This window comes from Phallusia mammillata, chromosome 2 (genome assembly GCF_965637545.1).
Source record: "Phallusia mammillata chromosome 2, kaPhaMamm4.hap1.1, whole genome shotgun sequence".
Classification (NCBI taxonomy): Eukaryota; Metazoa; Chordata; class Ascidiacea; order Phlebobranchia; family Ascidiidae; genus Phallusia; species Phallusia mammillata.
Genome location: NC_137253.1, coordinates 4821410 through 4840370, shown reverse-complemented (window position 1 = coordinate 4840370; position 18961 = coordinate 4821410). Strand labels below are relative to the sequence as shown.

The 18961-nt window shown below is 40.8% G+C and overlaps 1 long non-coding RNA gene across 1 annotated transcript; it reads right to left on the bottom strand.

Annotated features, from left to right (window-relative positions):
- Positions 1-14451: 14451 nt before the first annotated feature.
- LOC145215437 (uncharacterized) lies at positions 14452-17029 on the bottom strand. The gene is made up of 3 exons (XR_013857305.1): positions 16950-17029; positions 16794-16869; positions 14452-16653 (listed from the first exon to the last, which is right to left on the bottom strand). It is a non-coding gene; the product is annotated as an uncharacterized LOC145215437 (long non-coding RNA).
- Positions 17030-18961: the final 1932 nt, after the last annotated feature.

The following is an 18961-nucleotide window of genomic DNA, read 5'->3' as shown; positions in this document are numbered from 1 at the left end:
GCTCAAAAAATCGAAGAAAAATTCGGTTTTGAGTGGGTTTTCGCCGGAATATTCCAGTTTTAAACTGGTTCTGACCGGTTTTAGCCTCCTACCGAACCTCCAAACCGGTTTAAACCGGAATCGAAAACCAATAATTTTGACCCGATTTTCGAAAAATCCCTAAGGCTATAGCCTTTCCGTTTTTTCGAGTTTTAAGGCTAAAAAAATCGAAGAAAAATCAGGTTTTAGTGGGTTTTCGCCGGAATATTCCAGTTTCAAACTGGTTCTGGCAGGTTTTAGCCTCCTACCGAACCTCTAAACCGGTTTAAACCGGAATCGAAAACCAATAATTTTGACCCGATTTTCGAAAAATCCCTAAGGCTATAGCCTTTCCGTTTTTTCGAGTTTTGAGGCTCAAAAAATCGAAGAAAAATTCGGTTTTGAGTGGGTTTTCGCCGGAATATTCCAGTTTCAAACTGGTTCTGACCGGTTTTAGCCTCCTACCGAACCTCCAAACCGGTTTAAACCGGAATCGAAAACCAATAATTTTGACCCGATTTTCGAAAAATCCCTAAGGCTATAGCCTTTCCGTTTTTTCCAGTTTTGAGGCTCAAAAAATCGAAGAAAAATCCGGTTTTCGGTGGGTTTTCGCCGGAATATTCCAGTTTCAAACTGGTTCTGGCCGGTTTTAGCCTCCTACCGAACCTCCAAATCGGTTTAAACCGGAATCGAAAACCAATAATTTTGACCCGATTTTCGAAAAATCCCTAAGGCTATAGCCTTTCCGTTTTTTCGAGTTTTGAGGCTCAAAGAATCGAAGAAAATTGCGGTTTTCGGTTGGTTTTCGCCGGAATATTCCAGTTTCAAACTGGTTCTGGCAGGTTTTAGCCTCCTACCGAATCTCCAAACCGGTTTAAACCGGAATCGAAAACCAATAATTTGGACCCGATTTTCGAAAAATCCCTAAGGCTATAGCCTTTCCGTTGTTTCCAGTTTTGAGGCTCAAAAAATCGAAGAAAAATCAGGTTTGAGTGGGTTTTCGCCGGAATATTCCAGTTTCAAACTGGTTCTGGCCGGTTTTAGCCTCCTACCGAACCTCCAAACCGGTTTAAACCGGAATCGAAAACCAATAATTTTGACCCGATTTTCGAAAAATCCCTAAGGCTACAGCCTTTCCGTTGTTTCCAGTTTTGAGGCTCAAAAAATCGAAGAAAAATCAGGTTTGAGTGGGTTTTCGCCGGAATATTCCAGTTTCAAACTGGTTCTGGCCGGTTTTAGCCTCCTACCGAACCTCCAAACCGGTTTAAACCGGAATCGAAAACCAATAATTTTGACCCGATTTTCGAAAAATCCCTAAGGCTACAGCCTTTCCGTTTTTTCCAGTTTTGAGGCTCAAAAAATCGAAGAAAAATTCGGTTTTGAGTGGGTTTTCGCCGGAATATTCCAGTTTCAAACTGGTTCTGACCGGTTTTAGCCTCCTACCGAACCTCCAAACCGGTTTAAACCGGAATCGAAAACCAATAATTTTGACCCGATTTTCGAAAAATCCCTAAGGCTATAGCCTTTCCGTTTTTTCGAGTTTTGAGGCTCAAAAAATCGAAGAAAAATCCGGTTTTCGGTGGGTTTTCGCCGGAATATTCCAGTTTCAAACTGGTTCTGGCCGGTTTTAGCCTCCTACCGAACCTCCAAATCGGTTTAAACCGGAATCGAAAACCAATAATTTTGACCCGATTTTCGAAAAATCCCTAAGGCTATAGCCTTTCCGTTTTTTCGAGTTTTGAGGCTCAAAGAATCGAAGAAAATTGCGGTTTTCGGTTGGTTTTCGCCGGAATATTCCAGTTTTAAACTGGTTCTGACCGGTTTTAGCCTCCTACCGAACCTCCAAACCGGTTTAAACCGGAATCGAAAACCAATAATTTTGACCCGATTTTCGAAAAATCCCTAAGGCTATAGCCTTTCCGTTTTTTCGAGTTTTAAGGCTAAAAAAATCGAAGAAAAATCAGGTTTTAGTGGGTTTTCGCCGGAATATTCCAGTTTCAAACTGGTTCTGACCGGTTTTAGCCTCCTACCGAACCTCCAAACCGGTTTAAACCGGAATCGAAAACCAATAATTTTGACCCGATTTTCGAAAAATCCCTAAGGCTATAGCCTTTCCGTTTTTTCCAGTTTTGAGGCTCAAAAAATCGAAGAAAAATCCGGTTTTCGGTGGGTTTTCGCCGGAATATTCCAGTTTCAAACTGGTTCTGGCCGGTTTTAGCCTCCTACCGAACCTCCAAATCGGTTTAAACCGGAATCGAAAACCAATAATTTTGACCCGATTTTCGAAAAATCCCTAAGGCTATAGCCTTTCCGTTTTTTCGAGTTTTGAGGCTCAAAGAATCGAAGAAAATTGCGGTTTTCGGTTGGTTTTCGCCGGAATATTCCAGTTTCAAACTGGTTCTGGCTGGTTTTAGCCTCCTACCGAATCTCCAAACCGGTTTAAACCGGAATCGAAAACCAATAATTTGGACCCGATTTTCGAAAAATCCCTAAGGCTATAGCCTTTCCGTTGTTTCCAGTTTTGAGGCTCAAAAAATCGAAGAAAAATCAGGTTTGAGTGGGTTTTCGCCGGAATATTCCAGTTTCAAACTGGTTCTGGCCGGTTTTAGCCTCCTACCGAACCTCCAAACCGGTTTAAACCGGAATCGAAAACCAATAATTTTGACCCGATTTTCGAAAAATCCCTAAGGCTACAGCCTTTCCGTTTTTTCCAGTTTTGAGGCTCAAAAAATCGAAGAAAAATTCGGTTTTGAGTGGGTTTTCGCCGGAATATTCCAGTTTCAAACTGGTTCTGACCGGTTTTAGCCTCCTACCGAACCTCCAAACCGGTTTAAACCGGAATCGAAAACCAATAATTTTGACCCGATTTTCGAAAAATCCCTAAGGCTATAGCCTTTCCGTTTTTTCGAGTTTTGAGGCTCAAAAAATCGAAGAAAAATCCGGTTTTCGGTGGGTTTTCGCCGGAATATTCCAGTTTCAAACTGGTTCTGGCCGGTTTTAGCCTCCTACCGAACCTCCAAATCGGTTTAAACCGGAATCGAAAACCAATAATTTTGACCCGATTTTCGAAAAATCCCTAAGGCTATAGCCTTTCCGTTTTTTCGAGTTTTGAGGCTCAAAGAATCGAAGAAAATTGCGGTTTTCGGTGGGTTTTCGCCGGAATATTCCAGTTTCAAACTGGTTCTGGCCGGTTTTAGCCTCCTACCGAACCTCCAAACCGGTCTAAACCGGAATCGAAAACCAATAATTTTGACCCGATTTTTGAAAAATCCCTAAGGCTATAGCCTTTCCGTTTTTTCCAGTTTTGAGGCTCAAAAAATCGAAGAAAAATTCGGTTTTGAGTGGGTTTTCGCCGGAATATTCCAGTTTTAAACTGGTTCTGACCGGTTTTAGCCTCCTACCGAACCTCCAAACCGGTTTAAACCGGAATCGAAAACCAATAATTTTGACCCGATTTTCGAAAAATCCCTAAGGCTATAGCCTTTCCGTTTTTTCGAGTTTTAAGGCTAAAAAAATCGAAGAAAAATCAGGTTTTAGTGGGTTTTCGCCGGAATATTCCAGTTTCAAACTGGTTCTGGCAGGTTTTAGCCTCCTACCGAACCTCTAAACCGGTTTAAACCGGAATCGAAAACCAATAATTTTGACCCGATTTTCGAAAAATCCCTAAGGCTATAGCCTTTCCGTTTTTTCGAGTTTTGAGGCTCAAAAAATCGAAGAAAAATTCGGTTTTGAGTGGGTTTTCGCCGGAATATTCCAGTTTCAAACTGGTTCTGACCGGTTTTAGCCTCCTACCGAACCTCCAAACCGGTTTAAACCGGAATCGAAAACCAATAATTTTGACCCGATTTTCGAAAAATCCCTAAGGCTATAGCCTTTCCGTTTTTTCCAGTTTTGAGGCTCAAAAAATCGAAGAAAAATCCGGTTTTCGGTGGGTTTTCGCCGGAATATTCCAGTTTCAAACTGGTTCTGGCCGGTTTTAGCCTCCTACCGAACCTACAAATCGGTTTAAACCGGAATCGAAAACCAATAATTTTGACCCGATTTTCGAAAAATCCCTAAGGCTATAGCCTTTCCGTTTTTTCGAGTTTTGAGGCTCAAAGAATCGAAGAAAATTGCGGTTTTCGGTTGGTTTTCGCCGGAATATTCCAGTTTCAAACTGGTTCTGGCAGGTTTTAGCCTCCTACCGAATCTCCAAATCGGTTTAAACCGGAATCGAAAACCAATAATTTGGACCCGATTTTCGAAAAATCCCTAAGGCTATAGCCTTTCCGTTGTTTCCAGTTTTGAGGCTCAAAAAATCGAAGAAAAATCAGGTTTGAGTGGGTTTTCGCCGGAATATTCCAGTTTCAAACTGGTTCTGGCCGGTTTTAGCCTCCTACCGAACCTCCAAACCGGTTTAAACCGGAATCGAAAACCAATAATTTTGACCCGATTTTCGAAAAATCCCTAAGGCTACAGCCTTTCCGTTTTTTCCAGTTTTGAGGCTCAAAAAATCGAAGAAAAATTCGGTTTTGAGTGGGTTTTCGCCGGAATATTCCAGTTTCAAACTGGTTCTGACCGGTTTTAGCCTCCTACCGAACCTCCAAACCGGTTTAAACCGGAATCGAAAACCAATAATTTTGACCCGATTTTCGAAAAATCCCTAAGGCTATAGCCTTTCCGTTTTTTCGAGTTTTGAGGCTCAAAAAATCGAAGAAAAATCCGGTTTTCGGTGGGTTTTCGCCGGAATATTCCAGTTTCAAACTGGTTCTGGCCGGTTTTAGCCTCCTACCGAACCTCCAAATCGGTTTAAACCGGAATCGAAAACCAATAATTTTGACCCGATTTTCGAAAAATCCCTAAGGCTATAGCCTTTCCGTTTTTTCGAGTTTTGAGGCTCAAAGAATCGAAGAAAATTGCGGTTTTCGGTTGGTTTTCGCCGGAATATTCCAGTTTCAAACTGGTTCTGGCCGGTTTTAGCCTCCTACCGAACCTCCAAACCGGTCTAAACCGGAATCGAAAACCAATAATTTTGACCCGATTTTTGAAAAATCCCTAAGGCTATAGCCTTTCCGTTTTTTCCAGTTTTGAGGCTCAAAAAATCGAAGAAAAACCCGGTTTTGAGTGGGTTTTCGCCGGAATATTCCAGTTTCAAACTGGTTCTGGCAGGTTTTAGCCTCCTACCGAACCTCCAAACCGGTTTGAACCGGAATCGAAAACCAATAATTTTGACCCGATTTTTGAAAAATCCCTAAGGCTATAGCCTTTCCGTTTTTTCCAGTTTTGAGGCTCAAAAAATCGAAGAAAAACCCGGTTTTGAGTGGGTTTTCGCCGGAATATTCCAGTTTCAAACTGGTTCTGGCAGGTTTTAGCCTCCTACCGAACCTCCAAACCGGTTTGAACCGGAATCGAAAACCAATAATTTTGACCCGATATTCGAAAAATCCCTAAGGCTATAGCCTTTCCGTTTTTTCGAGTTTTGAGGCTCAAAGAATCGAAGAAAATTGCGGTTTTCGGTGGGTTTTCGCCGGAATATTCCAGTTTCAAACTGGTTCTGGCCGGTTTTAGCCTCCTACCGAACCTCCAAACCGGTTTAAACCGGAATCGAAAACCAATATTTTGACCCGATTTTCGAAAAATCCCTAAGGCTATAGCCTTTCCGTTGTTTCGAGTTTTGAGGCTCAAAAAATCGAAGAAAAATCAGGTTTGAGTGGGTTTTCGCCGGAATATTCCAGTTTCAAACTGGTTCTGGCCGGTTTTAGCCTCCTACCGAACCTCCAAACCGGTTTAAACCGGAATCGAAAACCAATAATTTTGACCCGATTTTCGAAAAATCCCTAAGGCTATAGCCTTTCCGTTTTTTCGAGTTTTGAGGCTCAAAAAATCGAAGAAAAATCCGGTTTTCGGTGGGTTTTCGCCGGAATATTCCAGTTTCAAACTGGTTCTGGCCGGTTTTAGCCTCCTACCGAACCTCCAAATCGGTTTAAACCGGAATCGAAAACCAATAATTTTGACCCGATTTTCGAAAAATCCCTAAGGCTATAGCCTTTCCGTTTTTTCGAGTTTTGAGGCTCAAAGAATCGAAGAAAATTGCGGTTTTCGGTTGGTTTTCGCCGGAATATTCCAGTTTCAAACTGGTTCTGGCCGGTTTTAGCCTCCTACCGAACCTCCAAACCGGTCTAAACCGGAATCGAAAACCAATAATTTTGACCCGATTTTTGAAAAATCCCTAAGGCTATAGCCTTTCCGTTTTTTCCAGTTTTGAGGCTCAAAAAATCGAAGAAAAACCCGGTTTTGAGTGGGTTTTCGCCGGAATATTCCAGTTTCAAACTGGTTCTGGCAGGTTTTAGCCTCCTACCGAACCTCCAAACCGGTTTGAACCGGAATCGAAAACCAATAATTTTGACCCGATATTCGAAAAATCCCTAAGGCTATAGCCTTTCCGTTTTTTCGAGTTTTGAGGCTCAAAGAATCGAAGAAAATTGCGGTTTTCGGTGGGTTTTCGCCGGAATATTCCAGTTTCAAACTGGTTCTGGCCGGTTTTAGCCTCCTACCGAACCTCCAAACCGGTTTAAACCGGAATCGAAAACCAATATTTTGACCCGATTTTCGAAAAATCCCTAAGGCTATAGCCTTTCCGTTGTTTCGAGTTTTGAGGCTCAAAAAATCGAAGAAAAATCAGGTTTGAGTGGGTTTTCGCCGGAATATTCCAGTTTCAAACTGGTTCTGGCCGGTTTTAACCTCCTACCGAACCTCCAAACCGGTTTAAACCGGAATCGAAAACCAATAATTTTGACCCGATTTTCGAAAAATCCCTAAGGCCTTTCCGTTTTTTCGAGTTTTAAAGCTCAAAGAATCGAAGAAAATTGCGGTTTTCGGTGGGTTTTCGCCGGAATATTCCAGTTTCAAACTGGTTCTGGCAGGTTTTAGCCTCCTACCGAACCTCCAAACCGGTTTAAACCGGAATCGAAAACCAATAATTTTGACCCGATTTTTGAAAAATCCCTAAGGCTACAGCCTTTCCGTTTTTTCCAGTTTTGAGGCTCAAAAAATCGAAGAAAAACCCGGTTTTGAGTGGGTTTTCGCCGGAATATTCCAGTTTCAAACTGGTTCTGGCCGGTTTTAGCCTCCTACCGAACCTCCAAACCGGTTTAAACCGGAATCGAAAACCAATATTTTGACCCGATTTTCGAAAAATCCCTAAGGCTATAGCCTTTCCGTTGTTTCGAGTTTTGAGGCTCAAAAAATCGAAGAAAAATCAGGTTTGAGTGGGTTTTCGCCGGAATATTCCAGTTTCAAACTGGTTCTGGCCGGTTTTAGCCTCCTACCGAACCTCCAAACCGGTTTAAACCGGAATCGAAAACCAATAATTTTGACCCGATTTTCGAAAAATCCCTAAGGCTATAGCCTTTCCGTTTTTTCGAGTTTTGAGGCTCAAAAAATCGAAGAAAAATCAGGTTTTGAGTGGGTTTTCGCCGGAATATTCCAGTTTCAAACTGGTTCTGGCCGGTTTTAGCCTCCTACCGAACCTCCAAACCGGTTTAAACCGGAATCGAAAACCAATAATTTTGACCCGATTTTCGAAAAATCCCTAAGGCTATAGCCTTTCCGTTGTTTCCAGTTTTAAAGCTCAAAAAATCGAAGAAAAATCAGGTTTTGAGTGGGTTTTCGCCGGAATATTCCAGTTTCAAACTGGTTCTGGCAGGTTTTAGCCTCCTACCGAACCTCCAAACCGGTTTAAACCGGAATCGAAAACCAATAATTTTGACCCGATTTTCGAAAAATCCCCAAGGCTATTGCCTTTCCGTTTTTTCGAGTTTTGAGGCTCAAAGAATCGAAGAAAATTGCGGTTTTCGGTGGGTTTTCGCCGGAATATTCCAGTTTCAAACTGGTTCTGGCCGGTTTTAGCCTCCTACCGAACCTCCAAACCGGTTTAAACCGGAATCGAAAACCAATAATTTTGACCCGATTTTCGAAAAATCCCCAAGGCTATAGCCTTTCCGTTGTTTCGAGTTTTGAGGCTCAAAGAATCGAAGAAAAACCCGGTTTTGAGTGGGTTTTCGCCGGAATATTCCAGTTTCAAACTGGTTCTGGCAGGTTTTAGCCTCCTACCGAACCTCTAAACCGGTTTAAACCGGAATCGAAAACCAATAATTTTGACCCGATTTTCGAAAAATCCCTAAGGCTATAGCCTTTCCGTTTTTTCGAGTTTTGAGGCTCAAAAAATCGAAGAAAAATTCGGTTTTGAGTGGGTTTTCGCCGGAATATTCCAGTTTCAAACTGGTTCTGACCGGTTTTAGCCTCCTACCGAACCTCCAAACCGGTTTAAACCGGAATCGAAAACCAATAATTTTGACCCGATTTTCGAAAAATCCCTAAGGCTATAGCCTTTCCGTTTTTTCCAGTTTTGAGGCTCAAAAAATCGAAGAAAAATCCGGTTTTCGGTGGGTTTTCGCCGGAATATTCCAGTTTCAAACTGGTTCTGGCCGGTTTTAGCCTCCTACCGAACCTACAAATCGGTTTAAACCGGAATCGAAAACCAATAATTTTGACCCGATTTTCGAAAAATCCCTAAGGCTATAGCCTTTCCGTTTTTTCGAGTTTTGAGGCTCAAAGAATCGAAGAAAATTGCGGTTTTCGGTTGGTTTTCGCCGGAATATTCCAGTTTCAAACTGGTTCTGGCAGGTTTTAGCCTCCTACCGAATCTCCAAATCGGTTTAAACCGGAATCGAAAACCAATAATTTGGACCCGATTTTCGAAAAATCCCTAAGGCTATAGCCTTTCCGTTGTTTCCAGTTTTGAGGCTCAAAAAATCGAAGAAAAATCAGGTTTGAGTGGGTTTTCGCCGGAATATTCCAGTTTCAAACTGGTTCTGGCCGGTTTTAGCCTCCTACCGAACCTCCAAACCGGTTTAAACCGGAATCGAAAACCAATAATTTTGACCCGATTTTCGAAAAATCCCTAAGGCTACAGCCTTTCCGTTTTTTCCAGTTTTGAGGCTCAAAAAATCGAAGAAAAATTCGGTTTTGAGTGGGTTTTCGCCGGAATATTCCAGTTTCAAACTGGTTCTGACCGGTTTTAGCCTCCTACCGAACCTCCAAACCGGTTTAAACCGGAATCGAAAACCAATAATTTTGACCCGATTTTCGAAAAATCCCTAAGGCTATAGCCTTTCCGTTTTTTCGAGTTTTGAGGCTCAAAAAATCGAAGAAAAATCCGGTTTTCGGTGGGTTTTCGCCGGAATATTCCAGTTTCAAACTGGTTCTGGCCGGTTTTAGCCTCCTACCGAACCTCCAAATCGGTTTAAACCGGAATCGAAAACCAATAATTTTGACCCGATTTTCGAAAAATCCCTAAGGCTATAGCCTTTCCGTTTTTTCGAGTTTTGAGGCTCAAAGAATCGAAGAAAATTGCGGTTTTCGGTTGGTTTTCGCCGGAATATTCCAGTTTCAAACTGGTTCTGGCCGGTTTTAGCCTCCTACCGAACCTCCAAACCGGTCTAAACCGGAATCGAAAACCAATAATTTTGACCCGATTTTTGAAAAATCCCTAAGGCTATAGCCTTTCCGTTTTTTCCAGTTTTGAGGCTCAAAAAATCGAAGAAAAACCCGGTTTTGAGTGGGTTTTCGCCGGAATATTCCAGTTTCAAACTGGTTCTGGCAGGTTTTAGCCTCCTACCGAACCTCCAAACCGGTTTGAACCGGAATCGAAAACCAATAATTTTGACCCGATTTTTGAAAAATCCCTAAGGCTATAGCCTTTCCGTTTTTTCCAGTTTTGAGGCTCAAAAAATCGAAGAAAAACCCGGTTTTGAGTGGGTTTTCGCCGGAATATTCCAGTTTCAAACTGGTTCTGGCAGGTTTTAGCCTCCTACCGAACCTCCAAACCGGTTTGAACCGGAATCGAAAACCAATAATTTTGACCCGATATTCGAAAAATCCCTAAGGCTATAGCCTTTCCGTTTTTTCGAGTTTTGAGGCTCAAAGAATCGAAGAAAATTGCGGTTTTCGGTGGGTTTTCGCCGGAATATTCCAGTTTCAAACTGGTTCTGGCCGGTTTTAGCCTCCTACCGAACCTCCAAACCGGTTTAAACCGGAATCGAAAACCAATATTTTGACCCGATTTTCGAAAAATCCCTAAGGCTATAGCCTTTCCGTTGTTTCGAGTTTTGAGGCTCAAAAAATCGAAGAAAAATCAGGTTTGAGTGGGTTTTCGCCGGAATATTCCAGTTTCAAACTGGTTCTGGCCGGTTTTAGCCTCCTACCGAACCTCCAAACCGGTTTAAACCGGAATCGAAAACCAATAATTTTGACCCGATTTTCGAAAAATCCCTAAGGCTATAGCCTTTCCGTTTTTTCGAGTTTTGAGGCTCAAAAAATCGAAGAAAAATCCGGTTTTCGGTGGGTTTTCGCCGGAATATTCCAGTTTCAAACTGGTTCTGGCCGGTTTTAGCCTCCTACCGAACCTCCAAATCGGTTTAAACCGGAATCGAAAACCAATAATTTTGACCCGATTTTCGAAAAATCCCTAAGGCTATAGCCTTTCCGTTTTTTCGAGTTTTGAGGCTCAAAGAATCGAAGAAAATTGCGGTTTTCGGTTGGTTTTCGCCGGAATATTCCAGTTTCAAACTGGTTCTGGCCGGTTTTAGCCTCCTACCGAACCTCCAAACCGGTCTAAACCGGAATCGAAAACCAATAATTTTGACCCGATTTTTGAAAAATCCCTAAGGCTATAGCCTTTCCGTTTTTTCCAGTTTTGAGGCTCAAAAAATCGAAGAAAAACCCGGTTTTGAGTGGGTTTTCGCCGGAATATTCCAGTTTCAAACTGGTTCTGGCAGGTTTTAGCCTCCTACCGAACCTCCAAACCGGTTTGAACCGGAATCGAAAACCAATAATTTTGACCCGATATTCGAAAAATCCCTAAGGCTATAGCCTTTCCGTTTTTTCGAGTTTTGAGGCTCAAAGAATCGAAGAAAATTGCGGTTTTCGGTGGGTTTTCGCCGGAATATTCCAGTTTCAAACTGGTTCTGGCCGGTTTTAGCCTCCTACCGAACCTCCAAACCGGTTTAAACCGGAATCGAAAACCAATATTTTGACCCGATTTTCGAAAAATCCCTAAGGCTATAGCCTTTCCGTTGTTTCGAGTTTTGAGGCTCAAAAAATCGAAGAAAAATCAGGTTTGAGTGGGTTTTCGCCGGAATATTCCAGTTTCAAACTGGTTCTGGCCGGTTTTAACCTCCTACCGAACCTCCAAACCGGTTTAAACCGGAATCGAAAACCAATAATTTTGACCCGATTTTCGAAAAATCCCTAAGGCCTTTCCGTTTTTTCGAGTTTTAAAGCTCAAAGAATCGAAGAAAATTGCGGTTTTCGGTGGGTTTTCGCCGGAATATTCCAGTTTCAAACTGGTTCTGGCAGGTTTTAGCCTCCTACCGAACCTCCAAACCGGTTTAAACCGGAATCGAAAACCAATAATTTTGACCCGATTTTTGAAAAATCCCTAAGGCTACAGCCTTTCCGTTTTTTCCAGTTTTGAGGCTCAAAAAATCGAAGAAAAACCCGGTTTTGAGTGGGTTTTCGCCGGAATATTCCAGTTTCAAACTGGTTCTGGCCGGTTTTAGCCTCCTACCGAACCTCCAAACCGGTTTAAACCGGAATCGAAAACCAATATTTTGACCCGATTTTCGAAAAATCCCTAAGGCTATAGCCTTTCCGTTGTTTCGAGTTTTGAGGCTCAAAAAATCGAAGAAAAATCAGGTTTGAGTGGGTTTTCGCCGGAATATTCCAGTTTCAAACTGGTTCTGGCCGGTTTTAGCCTCCTACCGAACCTCCAAACCGGTTTAAACCGGAATCGAAAACCAATAATTTTGACCCGATTTTCGAAAAATCCCTAAGGCTATAGCCTTTCCGTTTTTTCGAGTTTTGAGGCTCAAAAAATCGAAGAAAAATCAGGTTTTGAGTGGGTTTTCGCCGGAATATTCCAGTTTCAAACTGGTTCTGGCCGGTTTTAGCCTCCTACCGAACCTCCAAACCGGTTTAAACCGGAATCGAAAACCAATAATTTTGACCCGATTTTCGAAAAATCCCTAAGGCTATAGCCTTTCCGTTGTTTCCAGTTTTAAAGCTCAAAAAATCGAAGAAAAATCAGGTTTTGAGTGGGTTTTCGCCGGAATATTCCAGTTTCAAACTGGTTCTGGCAGGTTTTAGCCTCCTACCGAACCTCCAAACCGGTTTAAACCGGAATCGAAAACCAATAATTTTGACCCGATTTTCGAAAAATCCCCAAGGCTATTGCCTTTCCGTTTTTTCGAGTTTTGAGGCTCAAAGAATCGAAGAAAATTGCGGTTTTCGGTGGGTTTTCGCCGGAATATTCCAGTTTCAAACTGGTTCTGGCCGGTTTTAGCCTCCTACCGAACCTCCAAACCGGTTTAAACCGGAATCGAAAACCAATAATTTTGACCCGATTTTCGAAAAATCCCCAAGGCTATAGCCTTTCCGTTGTTTCGAGTTTTGAGGCTCAAAGAATCGAAGAAAAACCCGGTTTTGAGTGGGTTTTCGCCGGAATATTCCAGTTTCAAACTGGTTCTGGCCGGTTTTAGCCTCCTACCGAACCTCCAAACCAGGTTGAACCGGAATCGAAAACCAATAATTTTGACCCGATTTTCGAAAAATCCCTAAGGCTATAGCCTTTCCGTTTTTTCGAGTTTTGAGGCTCAAAAAATCGAAGAAAAATCAGGTTTTGAGTGGGTTTTCGCCGGAATATTCCAGTTTCAAACTGGTTCTGGCCGGTTTTAGCCTCCTACCGAACCTCCAAACCGGTTTAAACCGGAATCGAAAACCAATAATTTTGACCCGATTTTCGAAAAATCCCTAAGGCCTTTCCGTTTTTTCGAGTTTTAAAGCTCAATGAATCGAAGAAAATTGCGGTTTTCGGTGGGTTTTCGCCGGAATATTCCAGTTTCAAACTGGTTCTGGCAGGTTTTAGCCTCCTACCGAACCTCCAAACCGGTTTAAACCGGAATCGAAAACCAATAATTTTGACCCGATTTTTGAAAAATCCCTAAGGCTACAGCCTTTCCGTTTTTTCCAGTTTTGAGGCTCAAAAAATCGAAGAAAAACCCGGTTTTGAGTGGGTTTTCGCCGGAATATTCCAGTTTCAAACTGGTTCTGGCCGGTTTTAGCCTCCTACCGAACCTCCAAACCGGTTTAAACCGGAATCGAAAACCAATAATTTTGACCCGATTTTCGAAAAATCCCTAAGGCTATAGCCTTTCCGTTTTTTCGAGTTTTGAGGCTCAAAAAATCGAAGAAAAATCAGGTTTTGAGTGGGTTTTCGCCGGAATATTCCAGTTTCAAACTGGTTCTGGCCGGTTTTAGCCTCCTACCGAACCTCCAAACCGGTTTAAACCGGAATCGAAAACCAATAATTTTGACCCGATTTTCGAAAAATCCCTAAGGCTATAGCCTTTCCGTTGTTTCGAGTTTTAAAGCTCAAAAAAATCGAAGAAAAATCAGGTTTTGAGTGGGTTTTCGCCGGAATATTCCAGTTTCAAACTGGTTCTGGCAGGTTTTAGCCTCCTACCGAACCTCCAAATCGGTTTAAACCGGAATCGAAAACCAATAATTTTGACCCGATTTTCGAAAAATCCCCAAGGCTATAGCTTTTCCGTTTTTTTCGAGTTTTGAGGCTCAAAAAATCGAAGAAAAATCCGGTTTTGGTTTTGCGAATTTTGATGCTCAAAACACGCCGTATTATTCCCGTTTTAAACTGGTTCTCCGATTCCGATTTGAACCGGAAGATTATTACCCCACCATGTTAAATTAATTTATTTGTCTGTATCTGAAAGTGCACTATGTTTTCGACCAACGTCTCATCAGTGCAGCTGGAGCCAAGAGATTGGTTGTATCGGCTTGTATAACCATCTTACGATTCTCCAGTTTGTTGGGAACAACTGGCTGAAAAAAATTTGGTTTAAACTCGATCAGTTTCCATGCAGAGATTGTTGCTGGTTATTCTGTGATATTATTTCGATGCATATAATTATCGCGACTTAGATGAATTCGTTGCTGTTGCCTGTTTTAAATAAAGTTCAAGTCCACCTAAAGCTAAAAATGCGGACGCCTGGAATAGATTTGTGTTTTCTGCCTCTAAACAATGCAAACAATTTTACATAAAATTTTCGCACAAAAAAGCTCGTTCGAAGTAGTGTGGTCACAATATGATGGGGATGATTGTATCACGGATGTAATGGGATATCTAACGGAGTGAAAACTGCAGATAACGTATGGACGGATAAGAGACATTCGTTAAGAGTTCAGACTTTGCATGCGAATTCCATTGCTTTTTATTGATTACCAGGCGATGTTAGAAAATCCCACTACACTTACTTCCACCAATACTGAACATAATGAAACCTTACCATTACCAATCATCTATGCAAAATAATCAAACTATTAAAATTCTTATCCATGTATTCCTTTTTTGCGACAACAACAGTACAAAAGAATATTGAACAAAGGTTGGTGAATGTTACGTCGCAATGTAGACATAAACATGTACGTCAGAAGAAAGCGCGCCTTAAATTCGAACATACTTGTTTTGCACACATACACTTGGGACAGTATCTCAGCTAAGAATCAAATCTCCATTTATTACTGTACAGTATGCGTTGTGAGGTTACAATAGTTTGGCAAACTTTAGGCGAGAAATGCAATTGAGGCGAGAATGGTTAGTGCAAACTTCCAAGAAGCAAAGCACAACAAATGGCGTTTGATTGGAAATAAGACAACATCTAAGGGCACGGATGGAAAATTTCGTTTTCCTACATTTTAAGATGCATTAATAGCTTTTACGTATTAAACTATAGACTTTACTTATGAGGGAAAAATAATGGCTCTGTTAAACAAAGATGGAAAGCGCCTCTAGCGGACGATAACAACACACGACCAGTATAGCAGATACATATCTACTGAAAACACATAACTGTCATTAATAAGCAACTGTATTGAGTACGTATTAAAGAAAATCAAGTTTCACAGCGCCTCTAGTGGTAAAATGGTAACAGTAGAAACAACACAAGACCAGTATGGCAAATAAATAATTAACAAAAACGCACGAATACAAAATAACATATACCTGTCATTAATATGCTACTGTTTCGGATACGTAGTAATGAAAAACAAGTTTTGAAGAGTCTCTAGTTCAGGGGTTCTTAACCAGGGGTACATGTACCCCTTGGGGGTACGAAGCATCAAAGCAGGGGGTGCGACATGCAGTGTGAAATTATATGCTATTTAGGTATTATTGTAAAGAATGCGTAACAATTTACTTTGTTACGTACAGTATCCAGAACGGGTTAGTTTTGTACTACTTACAATACTGTTTTCATGCATGCATTCAACACCCAAGTTATAAATACACTGAGTTTAATTGTTACAATTTTATTTACTTTAGTCGGCCATTTTACGACAGTGGGTACGAGAAAATTTTATGAAAGCTCAAAGGGTACGAGCGAAAAAAAGGTTAAGAAACACTGCTCTAGTTGAAGATGGTAATAACAGAAAACAGCAACACAAGACCAGTATGGCAGGTAAGTAATTAACAATATAACACAAGTATACAAAACATATAAGTGTCATTCATGTTAAACGTACTGCAGATGGTTTTAGTTTAATGTTGCAACTTTGTAATGAGATTATAGTTATAGTTATGTAAGGTAAATATAAGATGAAAATGAGGTATAGCAAAACATGAATGACGTTAGGCAAACACATAAACCAAAACTTTAATTCAAAACACAATAACATAACCCACAAAATCAGTTGTGTTTATACAAATCAGAGCAAGTTATACGTTTAATACTGCTACGTTGCAAGGAAATTTGATGTTTCTTACAATAAACAGTTAGTCTTGTTAGCTTACATCTCTAGTTATAAATTGTCAAGTTTGCCAACAGATTGCATGGAAGTGAAAAACAGTAACTAAACGGGCCTAGTTTATGATGAATGAGAAAATGGGTTCCACAATACAAACACATTACATTACGATGCATAAAATATCGCGTATAGAAGCAAAATGTCTCTGTCACCATGCACTTATGCATTACAATTCAACATTTCGAATTAAGTATGTTACAGGGCGGAATTATTAAAAGCATCGCCGTGTTGTTGAAACCAAACATACTCGATTATAACATGCCGCAGTGTCGTTGTGTTGGCATGTGCGCGTGTTTTCGTGTAAAACAGTAACAGTACCCGACATCGTCCAATCAAAAGTGTGAGGGTGCAACAACAGTTCCTGAACAAGAACTCCACCAAGTTGTGAAATTGCATCATGACGTCAGAAATCTACGTCAAAGTGACGTAGAGAAGCCCACTCTTTGTAGGGCGCCGCCTTCTGGGGGCTTACTGTGAAACAGGTTCACCCAAGAATAGAATCCAGCTTGACGTCACGCTGTTTACGTCAGTGTGACGTATGATGTTGCGATGGCAACATGGAGCGACGTTGCACGATGTTACGTCACCGTGATGGCCAGATGATGTGCTTCAGGTGACATCATCTGACGCAGTGTCATGACGTCATTGACGATGATGTCAGGGCGAACTCCCGTGCTGAAGGCAGCCGTGCGTTGGACACCAGTGAATTGAGGACCAAGTCTAAAATAAAGAAAAATTTGGTTAAACTTTGAACTAAAAAAAAAACAACTTCCTTTATGAACACAACAAGTTAAGTCATACAAATTAATCCATAAGTTTTAGGTACAAAAGCCATGAGTATTTCAAGTAAACTTTCTCGCCTTTTTTGTGGTTGAAATAATTGCTGTCTCCGTCGTTTGCTGGATAGGGGTATGACGTCATTCTTCGTTGAAGGATCTAAAAAACAAATTTGAAAATTTTAGTTTACCACGTGTTTAAGGGGGAATAAAACTATTTGGAACAAAGTTTCTACTTACGTTGGGTTTTCGAGTGACAGTTTCATTTTTTTCTTGGTTAGTTATTGTTTTTGTCACAGTTTTGAAAAATGTTAATTAGTAAACCTGTGGAAACAAAAGACCTAAATTTCTAAACTGCTCAAACCTTAAAAAGCTGAAACACAAAACAAAATTTGGTAAACCTGCAAAAAAAGGCTAATCTTTAAATAATTAACGTAGATATTTTCTTTGGCCAGTTAACAAAAGACGGCCAATTTTAAACATCAAACATACAATATATTGCATAATCCTAAACATCCCTATCCCTAAATGTTATTATAAATGTAAATATAAATGTATCCCTAAATAAAATCCCTAAACACCTGGAGACAAATACTGGTTTGGAAAAGCCTGAAAAATGAAAGAATTATTACTTAGAAATTAAAACGTTTTTTTTTTTCAACACCTACAGAACAGAAGTTACTAACAAAACCCTAATCTGAAAAACAAAACAAATTCTAAAATCCTAAAACCTGAAAAACAAGACAAATCGCTATCAATTTAAATCTTTTAAAGCGCCTTTGGAATCTGGAGAACAAAATGATTTGTTTATCCTGCAAAAAAAGAATATTGAAATCTGAAAAACAAAACGGAAGTTTAAACCTGTAAAAAAATATAAAAGTTAGATCCTGCAGAAAAAACACATGAAGGTTAAAAACACAAATATCAAATATACCTGAAATCATCGATTGCATGACATGTTTTTATAAGTTTTGCATGTATTTTTACATTTTTTAACTTCCATTTTTTCAAAAAACCAATATTTTCACCAAAAACCTGAAAAACAACAACAAGATTAGTTTTCAACAATAAATTGGATCAACAACAAGAAACTTACAATTGAGCAAGTTGACTTGAAGTTGGACAAAAAGCTGACTTCTGTCACAACTAAACTTTCGCGTTCTGACACTTGACGATGGCGGTTCGCATGGTTACAGCGAGCGACGGGCGATAAAAAATGCACAATAGGATTACAAAGGACCTGTCGGCTGATGTAAAAGGCACAACACCCCCCCAAGAACTGGTCTGCTTAAAAAGAAATGAAAGGATAGAAAAAGTGGACTCCGCACACAGTTTTGTTGATGAAAGAGGGAAAACGACAGAGAAATGTAACAACTTTTAATTTTTAAAACAAAGTCGATGAATTAAGTAACGATTCAGTTGTTCGTCTGCTTCGTTCGATAAGTTTCTGAAAGAACGTTGGAACCGCCATCGTCCCTGCGCGCGCGACGTAAAAGTACACAAACTTGCCTCAACTAACTGCCCTGCAAACAACCGTCGCAAATTAGCCTAGAAAAGTAGAAAGTGAGTCTGTCGTGTTTTACAGCCACCCAAAATGCCACCGCTCCATAATGACTGGATGGCCGGGCCAAGCAGAAATACGGAACTGAACTTAATAGTAAGTAAGTTAGCCTAAATCCACGAAAAAAATGGGTTGACCAGCACAATGGAATGTGGGGCTTTATAATTGGCGAAAATTTAAGTTAGCATGAACATTATATTGCGATTAACAGGAATTATTACATCACATGCTTGATATCCAATTCGCGGCCTCTTTTTAGGAAAGAAAACCTTGACCCGGATGTACAAGCATTGACAAAAACAAGGTGGTCAAAACTCGAAAAAAATCCACAACATCCCTAATTTTACAGTTAGCATAGGCGCAAGATTTTTTTTTAAAAAGGGACAGTGACGTTTTAAGGCGTATAACTCAACAACATCGTGTCACTGCCCCTGCCCTCCGAGTCCCCCCTCAAGGACCCAAATGTTTTACGCAAACGCAGGCTGGGAAAAATTTTTGCGCCCTACCAGGGTGGATCACGAAACTTTTCGGGCCATATGCAAAGCCGTTCTCCTCTGGTCCACGAGCCTGGACCTTCATTGGAAATAGCGGTGTCCTTACTAGGTGTCGTCTGCACCGCGACCAATGCAATGCGGTGGAGGCCATGCCCAGGCCGTGTTTCTATGCGCACCTTATTTTAGCTAAAGCCGTT